Source organism: Panthera uncia, chromosome E3 (assembly GCF_023721935.1).
Source record: "Panthera uncia isolate 11264 chromosome E3, Puncia_PCG_1.0, whole genome shotgun sequence".
NCBI classification, from domain to species: domain Eukaryota; kingdom Metazoa; phylum Chordata; class Mammalia; order Carnivora; family Felidae; genus Panthera; species Panthera uncia.
In genome coordinates this window covers 1,936,178-1,956,783 of record NC_064815.1, presented here as the reverse complement: position 1 = coordinate 1,956,783, position 20,606 = coordinate 1,936,178, and the positions used below count along the sequence as shown (strand labels likewise).

The 20,606-nt window shown below is 52.1% G+C and overlaps 1 protein-coding gene across 2 annotated transcripts in view; it reads right to left on the bottom strand.

Annotated features, from left to right (window-relative positions):
- Positions 1-20,606, bottom strand: part of ABAT (4-aminobutyrate aminotransferase) — an 89,819-nt gene that overhangs the window by 46,534 nt on the left and 22,679 nt on the right. The window contains exon 1 of one of the 2 annotated variants that reach the window (XM_049638209.1): positions 14,425-16,342. The exons of the other annotated variant lie outside the window; for it this stretch is intronic. The gene's annotated coding sequence lies outside the window, so the exon portion shown is untranslated. Of the gene's footprint in view, positions 1-14,424; positions 16,343-20,606 lie in introns of those variants that run through there. 2 annotated transcript variants of the gene reach the window in all.

Here is a 20,606-nt window from a genome sequence, read left to right as displayed (position 1 = left end):
GGGGTGTCTGTTCCGCACACCATGCCTCCCCGCCGTCAGAAGCCTCCCCCTCTGTCCGCAGGGGAGCAGACCTGGCGGCCGCGTCCGTGCCGTGGGACCCACTGGCTGCGGCTCACCGGACCAGGATAGGCCAGCGTCCTGGGCGTGGTGGGGTCGGCCACCTTCCACCCCGTGAGGGCAGCAGGCACGCAGACCGAACGTGCCACAGAGTGCAGCTGCCAGACAGGATGCAGACCCTGGACGCTGAGGATCCCTGGTTCCATCTCAAGCCTGGAGCCCAGTGTGGCCACATGTACGGCACTCACTGCTGAACAGTGCTGGGGCAGACCCGAGCCCCGCTCTCCCTGGGGGTGAGCCGGTGTGGAGGGGGAGGGCCGGGAACATCAGGCTCATCCACGTCTCGCCAAATGGATTCAGAAGGAAACATCAGGACTGAGGGAGAAGGGCTCGCTTCTACCCGTCCTTGGTAACAAAGCCCAGAAGAAAGATGCCACCCCACCTCCCCCGCCTCCTTCTTCTCCTTAGCTTGCTTGAGTTTCCAGGTTTTCTATTGCTTGCAAACAGAGTCCGGCTGACAGCGCGGTTAGAGTATCAGACTGACGAGCCCCAGATCTTGGGAGGCATGGGACTACTGATGGTCTCTCCTCTGGGCACCGCAGCGGGAATTAAGCCACAGGGTGGCTAGGATAAAGTCTTCTCTCCTGGTGAGGGATCTGGGATGCCTCCAGAGTGGCAGTGACAGTAGTCTGAGGGCCTGGGGAGGCTCTGAAGGGCACTTCATGCCCTCCAATCCCAACTATCCAGCAGGGAGGGTGTCTCCCCATTTCAGAGGTGAGGGCCTGGAAACTCGCACGGGTTATGTCCTTGGCCTTGGTTACAGGGATACCTGAGACTGTCTGACCCTGAAGCCCTCGCTTTTTCACTCATTCCAGCATCGAATAATTCAGCGGGTAACACAACACCTGAACGCAGTATATACTGGGGCTTGATGATTACAAAGGGTCTAGCTCGGAGAGGCAATTTTTGCTGCTTTTCGCCAGAGGAAAGCACGGGCGTGGACCGTGTGACCATAAATTAACTGAGAACCCATTCTTTCCTTGATCACTCAGTGGACGTTTTTTCTTCTTTTTATCTATTCTGGCACGTCCAACTCAAAGCGGGCCTGTTGATTTAGCGGCAAGGTAACTGTGTAGAAAGAGCGGTTGCTGACTCTTGTTCAAAACCATTTGTCTCCAAGGGGACTACTTAAGGCTGCACACAATCCAATTTCCATTAAACATGTGTTTGCAACGGCGAGAATCTCCGAGAACTCGCGTATCAACATTTGAAAGCTCTGCCAGAGTAGGAGTGACACCTGCAGCACTTTCAATTACAAAATGTCACCGCGGGAGATATATGGTGGTGACATTTCGGTGGCCTGCACTTGAGACTGACCTTATAACAGAAACGCGATCTCCATCAGAGGGGAGCTCTTAGCACGATATGCCTCCAACAATCAGAAGAGTCTATGTCATGCGCTCACTCTCTCCAGCCCGCTAATTCAATCAACGACAATTAATTAGGCTCCTGTTACGGGCAAGGCACTGCATTAGGTAAGTTCCGAGATGGAAAAAAGGCCCCTCTCTTTCTGAAACTCATGATTCAGTGGCGGGGCTGGGGGGGGGGGGGGGACCGGGGGAGGGGGGAGAATGGGAGAATTTAATGTATGAGGCTGCTTTCCCTTTCATGGAGATAAATCATTAAAATAACCCGGTGAGAGATGTGTATAAAAATTTTCCAGTTCGCTGTCAGCGAGTAATTCTGTATAAGACGGGGTGAAATCACGACGTTTGCCTGTATGAGCAAGGCGCTGTGGGAACGTGGACAGATGCGTTCTGGCAGGTGCGTGGTGATGCCAGTGAGATGTCACCAGAGCTGCCCCTTCAAAGGGGAGCAGATTTTTGGCAGCCACCGAGGAAAGGGGAGGTGAGGCCTGGGCAAATGCTCTGGTGTGACGAGATGTGGAATGGTGCACGGGGAGGGTCAGGTGCACGGGGAGGGTGAACAGCACATGAGACCACAGAGCGCTGGAAGAAAAGATGAGGTGCAGGGCCTCCTGGAGACCCCCTCTATGGGGGAGGAGCCCCAGCTCTCCTGTCTTATTCACAAGGGTCCTGCTCAGCCAGGTCCGGGAGTTGGGTGGGGGGTGGGGGGGGGGCAGGGAACAAGCACTCAACATGTCAGTGCGATGCAGGGGGGTCACCGTGAGCTGAGGAGGGAGGCTCCCCAGGCATGTGGGAGGGCACCTTCTGGGTGAGGGATGATAGGGAGGGAGCCAGAGACCAGCTCCCACACCTCCAGTCTTTAAGACTTAGGGGTTCTGGGGCGCCTGGGTGGCTCAGTTGGTTAAGTGTCTGACTCTTGATTTCAGCTCAGGTCATGGTCTCACAGTTTGTGAGTTTGAGTCCCTCATCGGGTCTGTGCTGATGGCACAGAACCTCCTTGGGGTTCTGTCTCTCTGCCCCTCCCCTGCTCTCTCTCTCTCTCTGTCTCTGAAAATAAAAAAACATCAAAAACAAAAAAGAGGGGCACCTGGGTGGCTTAGTCGGTTAAGCCTCCGACTTTGGCTCAGGTCATGATCTCCCCGTTCGTGAGTTCGAGCCCCATATCGGGCTCTGTGCTGACAGCCCAGAGTCTGGAGCCTGCTTCAGATTCTGTGTCTCCCCCTCTCTGCCCCTCCTCTGCTTGCACTCTGTCTGTCTCAAAAAACAAACATTAAAAAAAATTAAAAAAAAAGAGTTACGGGTTCCTCGGAAAGTTAAGCTTTCCCACATGGTCCAGCAATTGTACTCCTAAGCGTACAGCCCAGAGAGTGGAAGATAGGAGCTCGAACACATACGGGGACGTGCACATCGACAGCAGCACTATTCACAGCCCACATGAGCACCAACGGCCGAAAGGGTAACCCAGAAGGGGTGCAGCCTCACCACAGAGCCTTCCTCCACCATAATAAGGGATGACGTACTGACAGAGACCACAGATGAGGCTCAAAACCATGATGTTCAGCGGGAGAATCCAGACATGAAAGGCCACACACTATGGCATGTGCAGAGTACTTCTAGATCAGGTGCATCCAAAGGGAGAGAAAGCGATCAGTGGTAGCCAGAACTGGGAAGAGGGGATGGTGGGGTTTCTGCTCGGGGTGATGAGAAGGTTCTGGAGCTGGTGGAGACGTCTGCCTAACACGGTGAATGTGCCAAGGGGAACCAGATTGTTCACTTATACTGGTTAATGGGTAATCTTGTTATGTGAATTAGACCTCTGTCTATAAAAAAAAAAAAAAAAAAAAAGCAAACGAGGGAATTAGGGAGCTGGCTGTCCCCTTTTACAGGTGGGAGGGGACAAGACAAGGTCTTGTACACTGAGGTCACGCAGGCCTGCGTCTGAATTCCTGCCTGCTACAGTTTGCCATTTACCCGCTCGCTTCAGTTATCCACTTAGCAGGTAATGACTTAGCTAAGTCACTCACTTAGTGCCCCGTGACAGGCCAGGCACCGTGTGTAGGTGCTGGAGGTGAGCTGGGGACCCGCACCCAGCTGTGATGCATTAGCGATGTCTGTCATGTGCCCTGTAACGGATGCTACAGACGTGTGTGCTCTGCCTGGAGCTTGGGCTTCAGCTGTGAAACTCGCTGTCTTTTTTTTTTTTTGAAGAAGAAGACCGTGAGCGGGAGAGGGGCAGAGAGCAAGAATCCCAAGCAGGCTCTGTGCTGTCAGCACAGAGCCCAACACGGGGCTCGATCTCACCAACACTGAGATCATGACCTGAGCCGAAATCAAGAGTTGGCCGCTTAACCAACTGAGCCCCCCAGGTGCCCCAAAGCTTGCTGTCTTAATGTAGCTAACAGAGTAAAGCTCATGAAAACACTCTGAGCCTCAGTGTCCTTATCTACAGGATTCGAGGGCGATGCCTCTCTTCCTGGTTGTGCTGGGAATTAGGCACAACTGATGTGAACAGCCTGGCGGATCACAGGCTCTTGAGACAACTGAGTTTCCTCTGTCTCTGACTGGCCCCTGTCTTTTGTATTCTCTGCTGATGATGCAGTCCTTGGGTCTAGAGCTTGATGCCTGACGTCCCTGGGAGTTTTGGGGGTCACTGAGGAAAGGGGCCTGACAGATGGGCACAGTCTCCCTGGGGACTTGCTCAGGAGCCTCTCAGATGCTCGGCAGTCACAAGGGAAGGCTCCCTTTCCCTGATGGTGACGGCAGGGAGCTGGGTGCCCGGGGGTTTCACTCTGCACGAGCAATATGGTCCCTCCTGGACTGGAGCACTGAGCTCGGTGTTCTCTCAGTTTCCTCTCCTGCTTTCCTTCCATCATTTTCTACTTGGTCCCTGACCTTTCTAGGGATAATTCATCTCACATCACTCTCCTTCCTGGAGCACTCCAGTCCCACTTAGAAACATGCAAGCCCCAAGAGAGAGGGAATCAGGCCTTTCTTTCATCTCATGGTACCCAGAGTTTAGCAGTTCTCCAGTCAATATATGCAGCGAGTGAACTCAGCACATCCGAGCCGTGGAACACGGACAGCAACATCTGCCTTTTAAGGTGCACCTGAGGACTCACATAGTGAGCAGAGGGGCACCTGGGTGGCTCAGGAGGTTGAGCGTCCGACTTTGGCTCAGGGCATGATCTCACGGTCCGTGAGTTTGAGCCCCGTGTCAGGCTCTGTGCTGACAACTCGGAGCTTGGAGCCTGCTTTGGATTCTGTGTCTCCCTTCTCTCTCTGCCCCTTCCCTGCTCACGCTGTTTCTCTCTCTCAAAAATAAATAAAAACAATTAAAAAATTAAAAATACAAAATTAGGGAGCGGGTCCGAAATTTGTGTTAAAACAGTTTAACAATAATATTCCCCGCCCCCCACCAAGTCAGAAGTCATCACATACACGATTGCCCACCACTGTTCCAGTTTGGTTCCAAAGACACATCCCTCCCCTGGCCTCAGTTTCCCCACGTGTTGGGTCACATGGCTTTCACAGCCCCTTCGGATCCTGAGAACCATCTGACAGGCACGTGGCCAAGAACCCCAGGGCTAGGATTCCTCGCTGCAATGCTCCGGACCCCCTAGTCCTGCACAGAGGCGGTGTGAGTAGCTGTCTCCCTGCTCTCTCCACCACGCCCTGGGCAACGTGCACCAGTGGAGACAGACGGCAGTCGGCAGTCGGTGTTAAGGCAGGCTAGCTTCCCCCAGGGCCGTCCCTCCTTGACGTGATCAGAAGTGCAAGAGAAATTTAAATCAACCCATCAACTAAACAGAATAGGAACTATCCGAGTGCAAGGCGAGGGAGGGGGATTTTTGTTTCGGCAGGCAAGGCATCTGCAAGAAATGCTGTTTCTTACCGTGTGCCTCCGTGGAAACAATTCGCAAACCCTGGTGCAACCAGACAGTCAGCCCTCCAGGCCCACCCACCTCTCCCTGTCCCCTTTCCTTTAATTAAAATGCTAATTAGTTCTCTCAGCTCCCTCTTATCTGCCATTTGCATTTGGAGGGTGGGATGGGATGGGGCGAGGCCAGGGCAGTTTTAAATCAATGGGGAAACCAGAACGCAGGGAAAGGGCAAAAAAAAAAAAAAAAAAGAAAGAAAAAAAAAAAGCTCTGGAGGGAGAGTAAAAGTCATCAAAGCACTGGCTGCTGTTTAACGCTCACCTACTACACACGACATTGCTTCCAAATGCAATTCAGCCATCTGCAGGACGGCAGGCTCAGAAGGTTGATGGGCTCCTCCTGGGTCCCAGAGCTCAAGGCCAGTGGTGCTTATCCTTGGCTGCTCCCGAGAACCTCCAGGACCACAGCGCCTATGACCCTATGACGGGCTCCACCCACCACACCTAAACCAGGGTCTCCTGGGCGTGACGGTGTCATCTGGGCACTGGTGAAGCTCCCTAAGTGAGGCTGGGAACCACCGTCATAAGAGGTGGATGGTGGACCCTACACTTGACCCAGGCCTGCATCATCCCCAGGTCTCCAGAAACGGAGGGTTTCTGACTTTGAGAGGCAAACGCCTCAGAAATGCAGGGAGAAAGAATCCGGTGAGGGCCGTTTGGAGAGGTGGCCCTCAGGGCGCTGACTGTGAAACTGGACTCTTTGACCTGCTGTGTGTCCTTGGCATGTTAAGCAACCTCTCTGTGCCTCATTTTCCCCCTTTGCAAAATGGGGATCATACCATTTGAACCTAACCTCTGGGCTAGCAGAGTGTGAACTGAGACCCGAGACTTGGGTCCCTGCTGTATCCCCAATCCCAGAGCAGTACCTGGCTGCAAGAATCATTGAATCAATAGTACGTGCTCCAAAAACGTCCTGAACACGGTGTCTGACGCACCTTTCCACTAGATTGCCCCACAGGCCCTGTGAGCATGAAAGCTTTGCATGCGTCATTGGCTAGAAATGGACCCCCAGACCTCTCTGGGGCCCCCAAAGATGCTCTCATTCTGTCTGCTCTCAGGGCCAAGACAAAAGTGCAGGCAGAAGTGTGGGACACTCGTTTCCTGTCTGCAGCCCCAGCTGTCGGCTTTTCCGCAGACTCAGTGGGACAAGACAACACACTTAGCCAAGGGCGCCTCCGTTGTCAAGGCCAGGGGTCGCCATGGCAACCAACAGAGCCGCAGCCCTGGGCCAGTGCAGATGGCTAGCAGGGCCTCATTCATGGGGCCGTGATGGATGACGCTAGGACAGAAGATCCAGCTCCTCGAGCCCCCCCCCCGCCCCCCGGCTGCCTCTGCAGCAGTGTGGGCCCCAGCCCTTGCTCTCTGCACGCCGCATGCGTGATTTCCTATAACCTGCATCTTGGGGCATCACACAGTCCTCCGCGACTTGTACGAGGGGAGGGCAATACTGTTCTTGGGAACAGGCAAGTGTTGACTCTTGCAAAAGACAGAGGGGGCAGCTGAGAGAGTCCTGTGACCCATAAATTGGGTCCGGGTGTGCCATGTACTGGCTTGGTGATTCTGGACAAGCCGTGTGACTCATTGGGGCCTCAGTTTCCTCAGCTGCGAAATGGGAAGAATGAAATCTACCCACGAGGTCACAAGGCGCTTGATTTGATGAGGGCCGACCGAAGGATACACACAGGACCCACACCACCTTCTCGGCTTCCAAAGAACACTCTATCCGGCAGGGAAGGTTAGTTGCACAGCCTGAAGTGCGAGGAAGAGCTGTTGACACAGACAGTGGCCCTGCTATGAGCCTGAACTTCCAGGCTCCACCAGAGGGAAGCTGGTCTGCGCCCCAACCTCCTCTGTCCTCCTCATGCCTGTGTCTTGCAGCTTGCCCACCTGCCCCGCCCGCCAGCCTCCACCAGGAAGGATGAGGTGGACTTAAGTCACAAGTGCAGGAGGCATAAACACTCTGATGCTGGGAGACAGGCAGCCCTCAGCCTGTGAGCAGGGTGAAGGGGAAAAAGAAGAGGCAAGGCTTCAAATCGGAGCCCTCCAGGAGGGGAGGACGCAGACCCTTGGTTCTGGAGGCAGTAAGGATTCGTCAAGAAGCGTCTGCAAGCGTTTGAGTTGCTGTGTGTCTCCGAGCCTACGAAGGGGAAGGACGGAAGGAACTGAATCTGGTCGGAAGGGATGCTTGTGCTAACACGGCAGATGCCACTGCGGGTCAAAGCCGGGAAAGGTCCGGCCCTTAATGTCTGTTCACTTCCACAAGTGCTAAGGCCCCAGACGCCATGCGGAACAAGGACCTGTGTCCCGCTTTGTTCTCGGGACTCTCGCTTCCCGTGGGAGGACCAGCGACAAACAGATAAGGTCAGCACGACTGGAGGAGATACGTTTCCTGTGCAGAGAAAACGAAGCATTTTAAGGACTCCAGGAACTGCTAAGGCCCAGGACAGAACAATGGAGCCATTTCGTTCCCTCGCAGGTCTGCAGGGCGGGCGGCCTGGAGACGCTGTTGGGTCATGCGAGTTACAAAGTGCACCTGACACTGTTCCCACCATCCCTTGGGACTGTCTTCGCTTTTAGTAATTCAGAGGATCGTTCATTTCTACGTGCATGGGGGGATCTGCTACAATTCAGGAGAGGAAAGCCTCCTGGGTCAAGGTTCAACACACTGTCTTGCCTGATCCCGGAAGGCAAGTAGTACTCTTCTCGTTTTTCAGGTAAGGGGGAGGCTCAGAGAGGTTTTGCCACTTGCGCAAGGACACACAGCTGAAGACTACAGAGCTGGGTTAGAACCAGGGCTGGCTCAGCCTGCAGGCCAAGACCTGGCCACATTAGCAGGTTGGTAGCTTCTGTCCTCACCCAGAAATCTCATCAGACAACTCAGGCTGATAAAGATATTTTTTACAGGAACCAAGAACTTCAAACCAACAGTTACCACTGTCCATAGCCTTCCCGAAGACTCTCATCTTTTGGCTACATGCTCATCGGTAGGGGCCTACCATTGCCCTAATTGACAGTTCCAACCTCAGGCCACATTTGGCCCTTCCCCTACACCCAGACACCTGTCCCTGGCGTCCCTTCCAGGGTGCAGAGGCCCCAGTTCTACGAGGAGCCCAATGCAATGGAAGGTCCTTTCAGTGGAAGAACTGGAATTTTTAGAGTTCCTTAAGTATCTAGGACCACAGCTCTGGGTAATGGAGAAGGCTTGCTGAGCGACTGATTGACTGATTGATTGATTGATTAGGCTTTCTGCCCAGGGTGAAGCCCAATGTGGGGCTTGAACTCCCAACCCTGAGATCAAAACCTGAGCGGAGATCAAGAGTCAGATGCTTAACCGACTGAGCCACCCAGGTGCCCCGGCTTGCTGAGCTTTTAGAATATTAATCTGTGAAAAAGAGTTTGTCTACCTTTTCTTGTTTCCTCATTTTTCCGGCAAACTCTTCAAACATATTTGGACAGGTGAGGCAGGGGAGGGCAGGTCCAAGGATACAGTAATGAAAAGGCATCCCGATTCATCACCTTCTGTAAGAACTATTCCAACCACACAGGCAGGCTCACCCCTTGCGTTTGATGTGGCCACAGTGGCCGTCAAGCACGTGACCTCGGCCGAACAAGGACTCTGAAAGTCCTCATGCCCAGCCCTACCTCCCCAGCTGGTCCTCATTTTTCCGAGACAGAAAAGGTAATCTGTTCACCTGGGGATGCCTGGCATCTCCTCAAGGGGTGCCAGAGGGCAGCCGGCAGGAGCCATTAACCACACAGCTGCCAGCGCCTCCTTTAGCTTATGAGCTAAAGGAGTGGGGCCCCCAGAGGACAACACGGCACCAAAGAAAGAGCTGGGCTTTTGAGGCCAGAAAAGTGTCCCTTTTGTCCCAAACCAAACGAACGCACAAAAGACAACTGTTTTCCCTATGTTTTGTCCACACAGAGCCAAATACTCGGAGTGAATAAAATTGTGATGTAATTTATCCTGGCTTGGCACTTTTGATGGTGGGGAAACCCATTCAGGTGTCCAAACTTCCCTGGTTGTCTGACTCTCATCAGGAGGCGTCTCCACCTTCCTTCCCTTTGAGAAAAATGCCCCCGCTTATGACTTTTTGATACCTTTAGGGGAAAACAATCTTGCTAAGTTAAAAAAAGCGGATCTCTACAAGGATACTCCTTGAAGCAAACAAAAACCCTGGACATCCTCCAGGGGAAAAGAGAAGGGTTGGGGGAACAGGTAGAAGGCTTGAATGAAACCATTTTACTGTTTCACATAGCAAAGCTACCCAGATGCTCTCTGACTTGAATATTCCCTGGCTCTCCACTACTCCCAGAATAAAGGCCCGCTGCTTGGCTGGGCACACGGTCCTCCCTGCCCCAAACCTGTCCTTCCTGCCCCTCCCTGCCCTCTTGACACTGACTTGCTCACACTCTGCTCTTTCCTGTGCCCAGGTGGTCACCCACATGCCACTGTTTGTTGAAATGTCCTTCCTGCCCCCCACCTCCTGTTTACATTCCCCTAACTCTGGCATACTTTTTCCTAGTGCCCCTCTGGCCACTTCCACCAGGAAGCTTTCCTGATTCATCAATTCAGGGTTAGATGCCACTCGTCTGTAATTTCTCCAGCACCTAACTTTTTTTTTTTAAGAAAAAATTTCAAATACTCATGATGAACCTGTCCGTACCCACTGCCTCCTTTCAACAACTGCCAACCCCTACCATGTGTACATTATCCATAAACTTATATGCATGTTCTTTCCCGGTTCACTTGTAATGTGACAATCTCTGTCTCTCCCTTTAGCCTGTGAAATTCATTCATTCATTCATTCATTCATTCATTCATTGCCTGAGTGCCTACTGCCTGAAGACAGACTACTCAACCCTAAGGACCAGGTGGGGGAGGTGGAACCGGACAGCACTCTCTACTTTCTGTTTCCAGGGAAGGAACCGACAAGAGATAAGACAGTTTCACATTGTGATGAGGACCATCAGTGTGACTTGACAGCAAGCCACCGATGTGGCTCAGCACCCCCAGCGCCTAGTGCCGTGTCGCACAGAGAAAGCTCCATGAACGTGTCCTACACCCATGGAGCTGAATGCCCGACCACGGGGTCCCACTGAGGCAGCGTGTGTTCTGTGGCCACTATGGCCAGGGGGACAGCGGGGGGCACCAAGATGGCTGAGGATCCATCCACCTGCTCAGGACTGAGACCACCCCCTTCCACAGCTGGCTTGCTTTTCAAGCGTGTGAGCATCCCACTCATGACACCAAAGGGCCACGAGAGAATTTAAACACACTGCCTGTCTAGGTTCTGTTTTGATCACTCTGAGGAGCTATAACCTCAGCGCAGGGCAAGTCCCAGGTCATGATTTCATGGTTCGTGAGTTTGAGCCCTGCATCGGGCTCTGTGCACACAGCTCAGAGCCTGGACCATGCTTTGGATTCTGCGTCTCCCCCTCTCTCTCTGCCCCTCTCCTGCTCAAGCTCTGTCTCCCTTTCTGCCTCTCAAAAATAAATTAAAAGAAATTTTTTAAGGTGGGGAAAGAAACACAAAACAAACAAAAAAACCCACAAGAGGCTGGCTCCTCTGGTGTGCCCGTAGAGACTCAGGGCACTGGGGCCTGTCCTGTGTCACACGACTCGTGAGACGCAGAGCCAGGCTGCAAACCCAGGTCTGTGAGACTCTGCAGCGAGGGCTGCTCTGTGTCCCTGCACAGGGAAGATAAGCAAAGGGCCCAGGCTCACCCCACAAAGGAGAGCTGATCTCTTAAAATCCTCAGGATTTTAATTCCTGAGTCAGTTTTTCCAATCCCAAGTTCAGTGCTCCTGGGGCCACTGTGCTGCCTTGCAAATCTATTTAGGCCACTAGACCAACTCTTTGGGTATAAAAGTATCTTGGGGGCATTTTAAGAAGGAAAGGAAAAGAAAAAAAGGCTGGCCAGCAGCAGTGACCCCCCCAGAGAGAGGTGCCTGATGGATTCTGGTGGGGGAGATATGGGTTAAAGCTAGAGCATCAGGCCTGGAGTCTGGTTAAAAGCCTGGAAATTAGGGTGCCGGGGTGGCTCAGTCAGTTAAGCGTCTGACTCTTGATTTGAGCGCAGGTCATGATCTCACAGTTCCTGAGCTCGGGCCCCGGGTCAGGCTCTGCACTGAGAGTATGGAGCCTGCTTCAGAATCCCTGTCTCCCTCTCTCTGCCCCTCCCCCACTCATTCCCTCTCTCTCTCTCAAAAATGAATAAACATTAAAAAAAAAAAAAGCCTGGAAATTGATTCACTGGGCTGTCATCTCTTGGTTTGGTTGACAGTCATGACAGGTAATCTGGCGGGAGGCAGTGCTGTCCAACAGAAATATAATGCAAGCCTCAAGTGCAACCCACAGAAGTTGTTTTACACTTTCTAGTAGCCACATCAAAAAAGTAAAAACAGGGGCGCCTGGCTGGCTCAGTCAGCGGAGCCTGCGACTCTTGATCTCAGGGTTGTGAGTTCGAGCCCCAGCTTGGGTGTAGACGTTACTTAAAACTGAAATCTAAAAAAAGAAAAAGTAAAAGCAGGTGTAATATAATAACGTATCTTATTTAAACCTACAATCTAGAAATACAATCATCTCAACGTGTAATCAGTATGATTATTAATAAGATATTTTACACTCTTTTTCTTTTCTGCAACATCTTCAAGAGCCGGTATAAATTTCTTACACGCACAGCACATCTCTACTGGGACTAGATCCCCATTGCAAGTGCTTGATTGTCACACGTGGGGAGCGGCTGCCGTATTGGGTGGTGCAGGCTGACGACACGCGGTGTCACGGCTGGAATGTGCCTAATGTGCCTGGGCCCGCCTGAGCTATGATGCGGTAACAGGGAGTTTAGTCTAAGAGCTCTTCCCAGTGGGGTCTGATAAAAAGCCTGTGCAGACAGAACTGGCTGTGTGATTTGTGGGACCCAGAGCGAAGATGAATATTCAAAGCCCCTTGTCGAGAAAGGATTAAGAATTTCAAGATGATGGAGCGCCTGGGTGGCTTAGTCTGTTAAGTGTCAGCTTCGGGTCAGGTCATGCTCTCACAGTTCGTGAGTTCGAGCCCCGAATCTGGCTCTGTGCTGACAGTGCAGAACCTGCTTGGGATTCCCTCTCTCCCTCTCTCTCTGCTCCTCCCCTATTGCTTCCCTCTCTACTCCTCCCCTGTCTCTCTCTCAAAATTAATAATAAACTTAAAAAAAATAATTTTGAGATGGAAACAGGAGGGCATTAAACCAAGCGTGGGGTGAGGCTCTTCTGAGCATGGGTCCTGTGTGATCACCTGGGTCGCAAACCCATGAAGGCAGTTCTGGGTGCAGAAGAGAAAGACCCTTCTGGCACACTCATCGCAGGGTGCCAGGATGACACTAGGTAACCAGCAACAGCAACAGCAAGCATCTACCGATCACCTACCTTGGGCCAGATCCTGTGCTATGCTCTTTACACAGGATACGGCACCTATAATTTTCAGAACAATCCTCTAACATAATTACTATTAGCATCCTCTGTTAACAACAACAACAACAACAACAGAAGGACAAGGACATTCCATGTGCCCTCAGTACAAATGATCTGACATACAAGTGTTTCATGTTCAGGTAATTTATCACTAACATAATGCTATTGTCTGAGAGACAGCACACATTCAGATTCGCTCACTTGCCCCCATGACATCCTCTGTGGCCGTCCTTTGTGTTCCAGGAGCTACCCCAGGACCCCTCGCTGCATCTGCTCACACGGCTGCTCTGTCTCTTAACCTGCAACCGTATCCCAGCCGCTAGGCCTTTTATGACCTGGACGCTGTAAGAGTCCGGGCCAGTTGCTCTGTGTGTATTTTGTCTTGGTTGATATTTTTCTCGAAGTCCTTGTAAAATAAAGTGCAGCTCATGGGCAAATGGGGAAAGGTGTGTGGGGTGCGTAAGCCAGCGGTACGAGGTATTCAGGGGCAGGGAGAGGAGGGCGTTCAGCGTCACCTCTACTTGACTGAGTCCCGGAGGCAGTGACAGTGGATGTTGGAAGGTGATGAGGGCTTTGGCAGGTGGACCAAGGTGGTGTAGACAGAGGTCATGGCGTAGCGGGGGACAGAGTGCCATCCTTGGCCTGCAGCCTTCCTGAGGCCGTGCCAGTGTCTAGACCCGTCCTCTCCCCCAAGGCGCCCCGGGCGTGCCCAGCCTGCAGTTAGCATCCACCCAAAGCGACCGGCCACCAGGTCCCCCAGTGTTCGGGGTCAGGCGAAGCACGAAGGACCCCCGTGGCTGCCAGGCAAGTTGTCAGGTTCCCACATCTTGCCCTGCAAGTGAAATTACACTTTCTAAACCTGCTTCCTTCTTGCCACCTCTCGGGGCGTGAACAAACCCAAGATGAAGTTCTAATTGACTGCAGAAGTGAAAGACACGAGGGGGGGGAGTCGCCGTCCAGAGTTTCCTTGGGCCAGCTCTTGGCACGAGCCATCCGGGCTGGCGAGCGAGAGATTCTCCCTGCAAAGTCCGGTCTTGACGAGGGCAAAGCCAGGTGCTCCCGAAGGCGACCCCCCTGAGCCTTCCATTCCCGAGCGTGTGCGTGTGCACGTGTGTGTGTGCAGAAATACTTTTTCAAGGTGACCCTCACCTCATTTCCTGGGGACGGAGGCAAACGCATGTGGTGGTCCTTCTGCGAGCCCACCGGCAGAAGCAAATCCCTTATCGTTTTCGTGCCGTTTTTGTTCATTTTGTTCCCACTTTAAAGGGGCTCATCCCACTGTGTTCCCTCGGCTAAGCATCCTTGAAAAATCCGTCATGGACATCTGCATGTCCTTCAGACCAAAAGCCACACACAGGCGTACTTGCACACATATGCATGGGCACACACGTGTGCACACACTTGCACACCCAGCACCACAGATCACAGCCACCGATACGAGTTGAGACACACCTCCACATACCAGTAGATGTGTGCAAATACAAATCGCGTGCACACACGTGTGTGCACGGGCACGTGCACACACACAGACACACGTCTGCACTCACAGTGCCTGGCAGTCGGGGTCCTGCGGCAAGCCCAGCTCCCGCCTGCTTAAAACGCCTCCTCTATGCCATTCTGCAGAGTCCCAGGGATGAGATGCGCCGGGATCATCCTAAGAGATGCCTCCGGGTACCAGCTCTCCCTCCGGAGGACGCTCCGGACTTCCAGCCAGTCCCCGGAACATGGGCTCAGATATGGGAGGAAGGAAAGGAGCCTGAGAAGCAAAGCAGATTTGGGCAAAGGATGCTCTCAGCTGGTTCCCAGCAAGTGCTGGAGGCAGGGGGATGCAGAGGGGGTGAAGAGGGGGGAGGGAATGAGTGAGAGGCTGAGAGGTAGCCTCACAAAGAGGTTTTCAGATAGGAACAGACAGAAACAGAAAGGAAAAGATCCTCAAAGAAACAAAGAGACAGGAAAAAAAAAAAAGAGATAAGTACAGAGAAAAATAGAACAGGGCCTTTTTAAAAAGACATTTTAAGCCCAGCTCAGTTTAGACCGGAAGAATGAGCCACCTGACCTGGGACCTTCTGAAATGGGGTCCCTGTCCCCGCCCCTTCTTCCAGGATGCTCTTCCTAGATTTTTCTCTCATTCGCTTTCAGGACCCCTGGAGTACAAAGCAAAGATCCAAGGCTTCGGATTCCTAAACGACAACCCCACCCCCCCACCGGCACTCCGGTGGGGACGCCCCAGCAGATCCCGCCTATGGCATGGCCACAGCCAGGAAGGGGCTCTGAGGGCCACCAAGTCATCTCCGAGACCCCCGGGGGCCAGGGGGGGCGGCTCTGGCTCTGACAATCCACCTGACCCTCTCTCGGGGTGGGGGTTCTGGAGCATTGATTATTACTCTAGCCCCCCCCCCCCCCAGTATAGCCCAAGCTGGGGTCAATGCCTATCCACAGGGGGCTGAGAAGTGGGGAAGGGTGCAAGATGGGGAGGGGCGGAGGAGGAGGGACACAGAGCTTTTGGTCACGTGCTGCTCCTCAGTTGCCATGACGACAGCAAGGGGGTGGGGGCACCCGGACCGGAGGCTGCAAGAGACATGTTGGTTCTAAATCACCGTGACAGCACTTCAGTTGAGCTATTACTGCTGTTGCTGTGGCAACCAATGGGATCAAATCGCAGAGGAAATCTATAATTATTACAAGCCAGATACCAACGAACTTGGTGCAGCAATCGCCTCATTAGGGCAACTCAGCGTTAACTTTGGGAGGGAGAAACGCTGACCCCCAGCCCCCAGCTCTGGGAAGAATAAGGCCAATCCACAGATGGGAACCCAGAAGGTTCTCCTGGCCAAATGAGGGAGAAATATTAAGTGAAGTCACGGGGAACTGCTAACATTTGGAAAAACATTGTCCCTGAATTCACTGTGCAAATTTCCAACAAACAGAAAAGTTGAATTTGCCACTGAATACCTGTCCACAGCCTCCACCTCCCAGCTCCTGATGATGACATTTTACCAGTCTCGACCCTGTGACCCATCCATTAATCCTCTCCGTTTTTTGATGCATTTCGAAGTAAATTGCGGACATCATGTTGTACCTTCCCCCTCGAGGACTTAAGCCTGCGTAAACTTAAGTATTTTGTTATTTTTGAAAAACAAAGGGAGCAATTTCATATGGTTCAGTCGAAACAGAATAAAGTCTAGATGTCTGTCATCCATGTGCCCATCTGTCCATCTGTCCAGCCACCCACCCACCCATCCATCTTTTCTTCCATCCGCCCATCCACCTGTCCGTCCGTCTGTCCATCTATCCAGCCAGCCACTCACTCGTCCATCCACGCAGTCCAGGGAGATCTCATGTGCACTCATGATTTCCATCAATGATTCACCATCCCTGAATCTTCCTCCCTAGGCCAGTATAAACACCCCCCAACAGGATGTCCTGAATATTAAAAAAAATTTTTTATGTTTATTTTTCAGAGAGAGAGAGAGAGAGGGAGAGAGAGAGAGAGAGAGAAAGTGCTAATGGGAAAGGGGCAGAGAGAGAGACACACACACAGGATCCGAAGCAGGCTCCAGGCTCTGAGCTGTCAGCACAGAGCCCAATGCGGGGCTTGAACCCACAAACCATGAGATCATGACCTGAGCCGAAGTCTGAAGCTTAACGGACTGAGCGACCCAGGCGTCCCCAGGATGTCCTGCATATTGAACTCAGTAGGTTCACACTTACTCCCTGTCCTGTGTCAGCACCTCAGTAAACAGACCCAATTTGCCGAAGCTGGAAACCCGACACCCGCGCTCGCTTCCTCCCTCCTGTCATCCTCGCTCAGGACCACGTCCTGGGTATTACTTCCACACTAGCTCTGGCCTCCACCCTCTCCTCTCTCGATCTTGTCTGTTTCCTAGCTGGATGGCTGCCCCAGCCTCTTGACCGGCCTCCCAGCCGCCACCAAACCCTCCCTCTGCTTTTTCCACGCTGACCTCCTACCATGAACTCTCTGGCCATGTTGATGGTGTGGGGGAACCGACACCCCATATTTTAAAAAAATTTTTTAATGTTTATTTATTTTTGAGAGAGAGAGACAGAGTACAAGCAGGGGAGGGCAGGCAGGGGCAGAGAGAGAGGGAGACACAGATCCGAAGGATGCTCCAGGCTCTGAGATGTCAGCACAGAGCCCAACACGGGGCTCGAACCCACGAACTGTGAGATCACGACCGGAGCCGAAGTCAGGCACTTAACAGACTGAGTCACCCAGGCGCCCCCAGATCTACAAACTTCTAAATGCACTAACCACTCTTTCCCAGCATCGGTGTACCTGAAGGAATTTTTCTCACTGATATGAACAGAAAGCGACCTAGATGTCCATCCGTGGGAACTGGCTGAATACATTTCAGTGGGTCATGACACAGAATCACATTCGGCCAAGACAAAGAATGAGGTAGCTCTCTCTGTACTGACGAGAGAGAGTGTTGCACATCTTAAGTTACAGCAAGTTGCAAAGCAGCATGTGTGGTGAACTGTCCCCTGAGCCCCCAGCAGCGCATACATCTGGGCATCAGGCTGGTCTGAGACGTCAGCGGGTGCCCAGGTGTCCAGGGAGCGTGGCTTTGTGAGCCACCTCTTATCTGCCTCAAGCCACAACACTGCTGTCCACCAGGCTGGAGAACAAGAGGCCCACGGGTGCACTTCCCGCCTTTCAAGTCGGCTCCGATGACGCACTGCCCCCCGCCTGTGCTGGCAGGCAAGGGGGCCCTGCAGGCTGCTGGGGCACATGAGGTATTAGTTTTCTCTCTGGATCAGGGGACAGCGGTGGACGCCCTCTGAAAGTGAAACCCGCTTCTGGGAAGCTCTGCAAGTTTCGGGAAAGCGCGGGGTTGGCAGGAAAGCATCTGGTTTCCAGTTCCTGCTCAGACCTTGAAAGGCTCCCGTGCCTCCGTCTCTCCAGCTCCGTAAGGGGCTGACGGTACCTCCCAGGGTCGTTCTGAAGGTCAAATGTGGCAACGGAGGTGAAAACAGCATGCCAACGTAATCTTGCTGGACAAGGCAAACCAGGGTCAACTCAGCCCCCCCTGAATACTAAACACCCCCAGCACCTGTTACAAAAGCTATGACCTTTGTTTCCATCTGAGCACCTTTCTTGTGTGCTGACGGCGGAGCTAAGCACTTCACGTATATGATTTCATTGAAGCCTCAAAACAATTCTTTGTGGTAGGGATGTCTGCTCCCACTTTGCGGATGAGAAAACTGAGGCGCACCGAAGGTAAGGGACTTCCCTAGTGGCATACAGAGCGTGGTGCTACCCAGATAAGCCCCTAAATCTTTCTGGCTGGAGAGTCTACGCTTTTCCCACTTCTTAATCATTCCTCTTTCTTAAATCATGCCTCTAGACCACTGCTGTCGAAAAGAAAGATAAATGAGAGTCTTAGAAGCAATTTGAAATTTTCTAGTGGCCACATTACAAAAAAATGGGCAACAGATGAAACTAATATGAGTTGTATGTTCTATTTAACCTGATATATCCAAAATATCATCATTCCAGCAGATAATATGAAAACTAACTAATGAAATTTTAGTATTTCCTTTTTGGTCATGCTACCTCTTTGAAATCCCATGTGTACTTTATTAGTTGTTATTTATGATATGAGGGGTTTTTTTTCATTTTCTTTTCTTTTTTAAAATTTAAATCCAAGTCAGTTAACATTTAGTGTAATAATGCTTTCAGGAATAGAATTTCCTGATTCACCACTTACACAGAACACCCAGTGCTCATCCCAACAAGTGCCCTCCTTAAGGCGCCTTGCCCACTGAACTCCTCCTTCCACCTAACACCCTGCCAGCAACCCTGTTTGTTCTCTGTATTTAAGAGTCTCTTATGGTTGGCTCCAAAGTTTTCTTTTTAAGTTTATTTATTTTGAGAGAGACAGAAAGAGAGTGGAGGAGGGGCAGAGAGGAAGAGAGAGAATCCGCACTAACAGCACAGAGCCTGACACGAGGCTCGATCCCATCAACTGTGAGATCATGACCTGAGCTGAAATCAAGAGTCAGATGCTCAACCAAATGAGCCACCCGGGCGCCCCTGAAGCCCCATGTGTATTTTATGCTTACAGCACATGTCTGTGCAGACTAGCCACCTTGCAGGTGCTCAGAAGCCACGTGTGGCTTACTGGAGAACGCAGCTTGGCTTACAGATAGCTGGAATGAGTCCAAACCTTAGTGCTATTGGCCGCCATTTAGTGAGGACCTGCTGTATGCTTGAGCCTGTTCTAGCTACTTCCTTCACGTATGTTAAGTCCACTTATTCTCACGACTCTGAGAAGCAGTACTCTTACGAGCTATGGGGGGGGGGGGACATGAAGCTAAGGTAGTTTGGGGAACACACCCAAGATCGTAGAGCTGATTAGCTAGCCTAGCCACTGGCGTTGGAACCAAAGTTCATCCAGAAACCTGGCCCCTCGCGTAGCCGCCGACAGATGCCGAATATCCTATTACAAAACGTCAGTCACACGGGTCTGTGAAAATTAAACTCCAGAGAAGACGATTTGACTTGTGGCACTTAATTTTAAACAACCTGATTAATCAATACATGAGATCATGTAAGCATTAGCTAAAAAGTATACAGCTCACTCTGAACTTTGCACCAGCGTGGGACCTTAAGAATTGATAACAAACCAGACAACGAATGCCCCCACCAGAGGGCCTTCTTTGGTCCCAATGGGATGTGAATTCGAGGGACCAGTCAAGTCCGGCCACTACCCACTTAGAGCGGCTCCCTGTCAGACACAGTGGTGGCTTTGCTCCTTCACGGGCTGACATGTGGGATGGCCAGCCGGCCCTTGCTTGCCCCTCCCGTTCAGGCCAAATCTGACCTCACCTGTGACATACAAGAATTGGCTGTCTCACTCGGGATGGAGACGGTGGTGGTGACTTTGTGGCTGGTCCCGGGATGATCCTGGCCAAACACCAAGAGATACACGCCCTGGAGCTGCCAGCATCCCTGACTCCTGGCTCAGTCCAGCCTGCTTTTTGGTCCACAGCGTGGCTGCTGCTGCAGAAATGCAGGCTTCGCTCTTGCCCCTTTGCCAACTGGCATAAAAGCCTACCACACTTTAGTGTTGACTTCTTGAACTTGACCAGAACAACCTCATCATCAGCTGGAGGATGAAACCAGACAAGGGAGAAGAAAGGGAACCCAGATCTGCCTCTGAAGTAGGTCTCTGATTCATCCGTTTCTCTCCCTCATTTCCACTGCCTCCTTCAGGCCACCAAGGTCATCTACTGCTGGGACAGTCCCCTTCCTGCTCCCACGTTCTTGGCTTGGCACTTCAAAGCTCAGCGTGGGTTACCAGGCTTTCAAAAGGTCTCTGAGACATTGCCCAAGCAACCCCTGCCTCTGATTCCTAGAAAGCACAAAGCTCTGTGGCCTCAGGGCCTTTGCATGGGCTATTCTTGCTGCCTAGACTGCTTCCTTCACTCCTGCTTGGCCAACTTCCGTGCATGCCTCAGACCTCAAACATCCTATGCTATTTCCTCAGAGAAGCTGCTTTATTAACCTCATGGAAATAAAAGCATCCACTGTAATTTCTCAGAGTGGTCTGTGTTATGGTTTCTTCCCACTTGACCACAGTTTCCACGTGTATATTTGTGTACCATCTGAATGCACACCTTCCATGCCATTCCCCACTCCCCAGGGATGTGGTGCATCCCCAGCAGACATTACAGGGCCTGGCACATAAGACGGCCATGATCA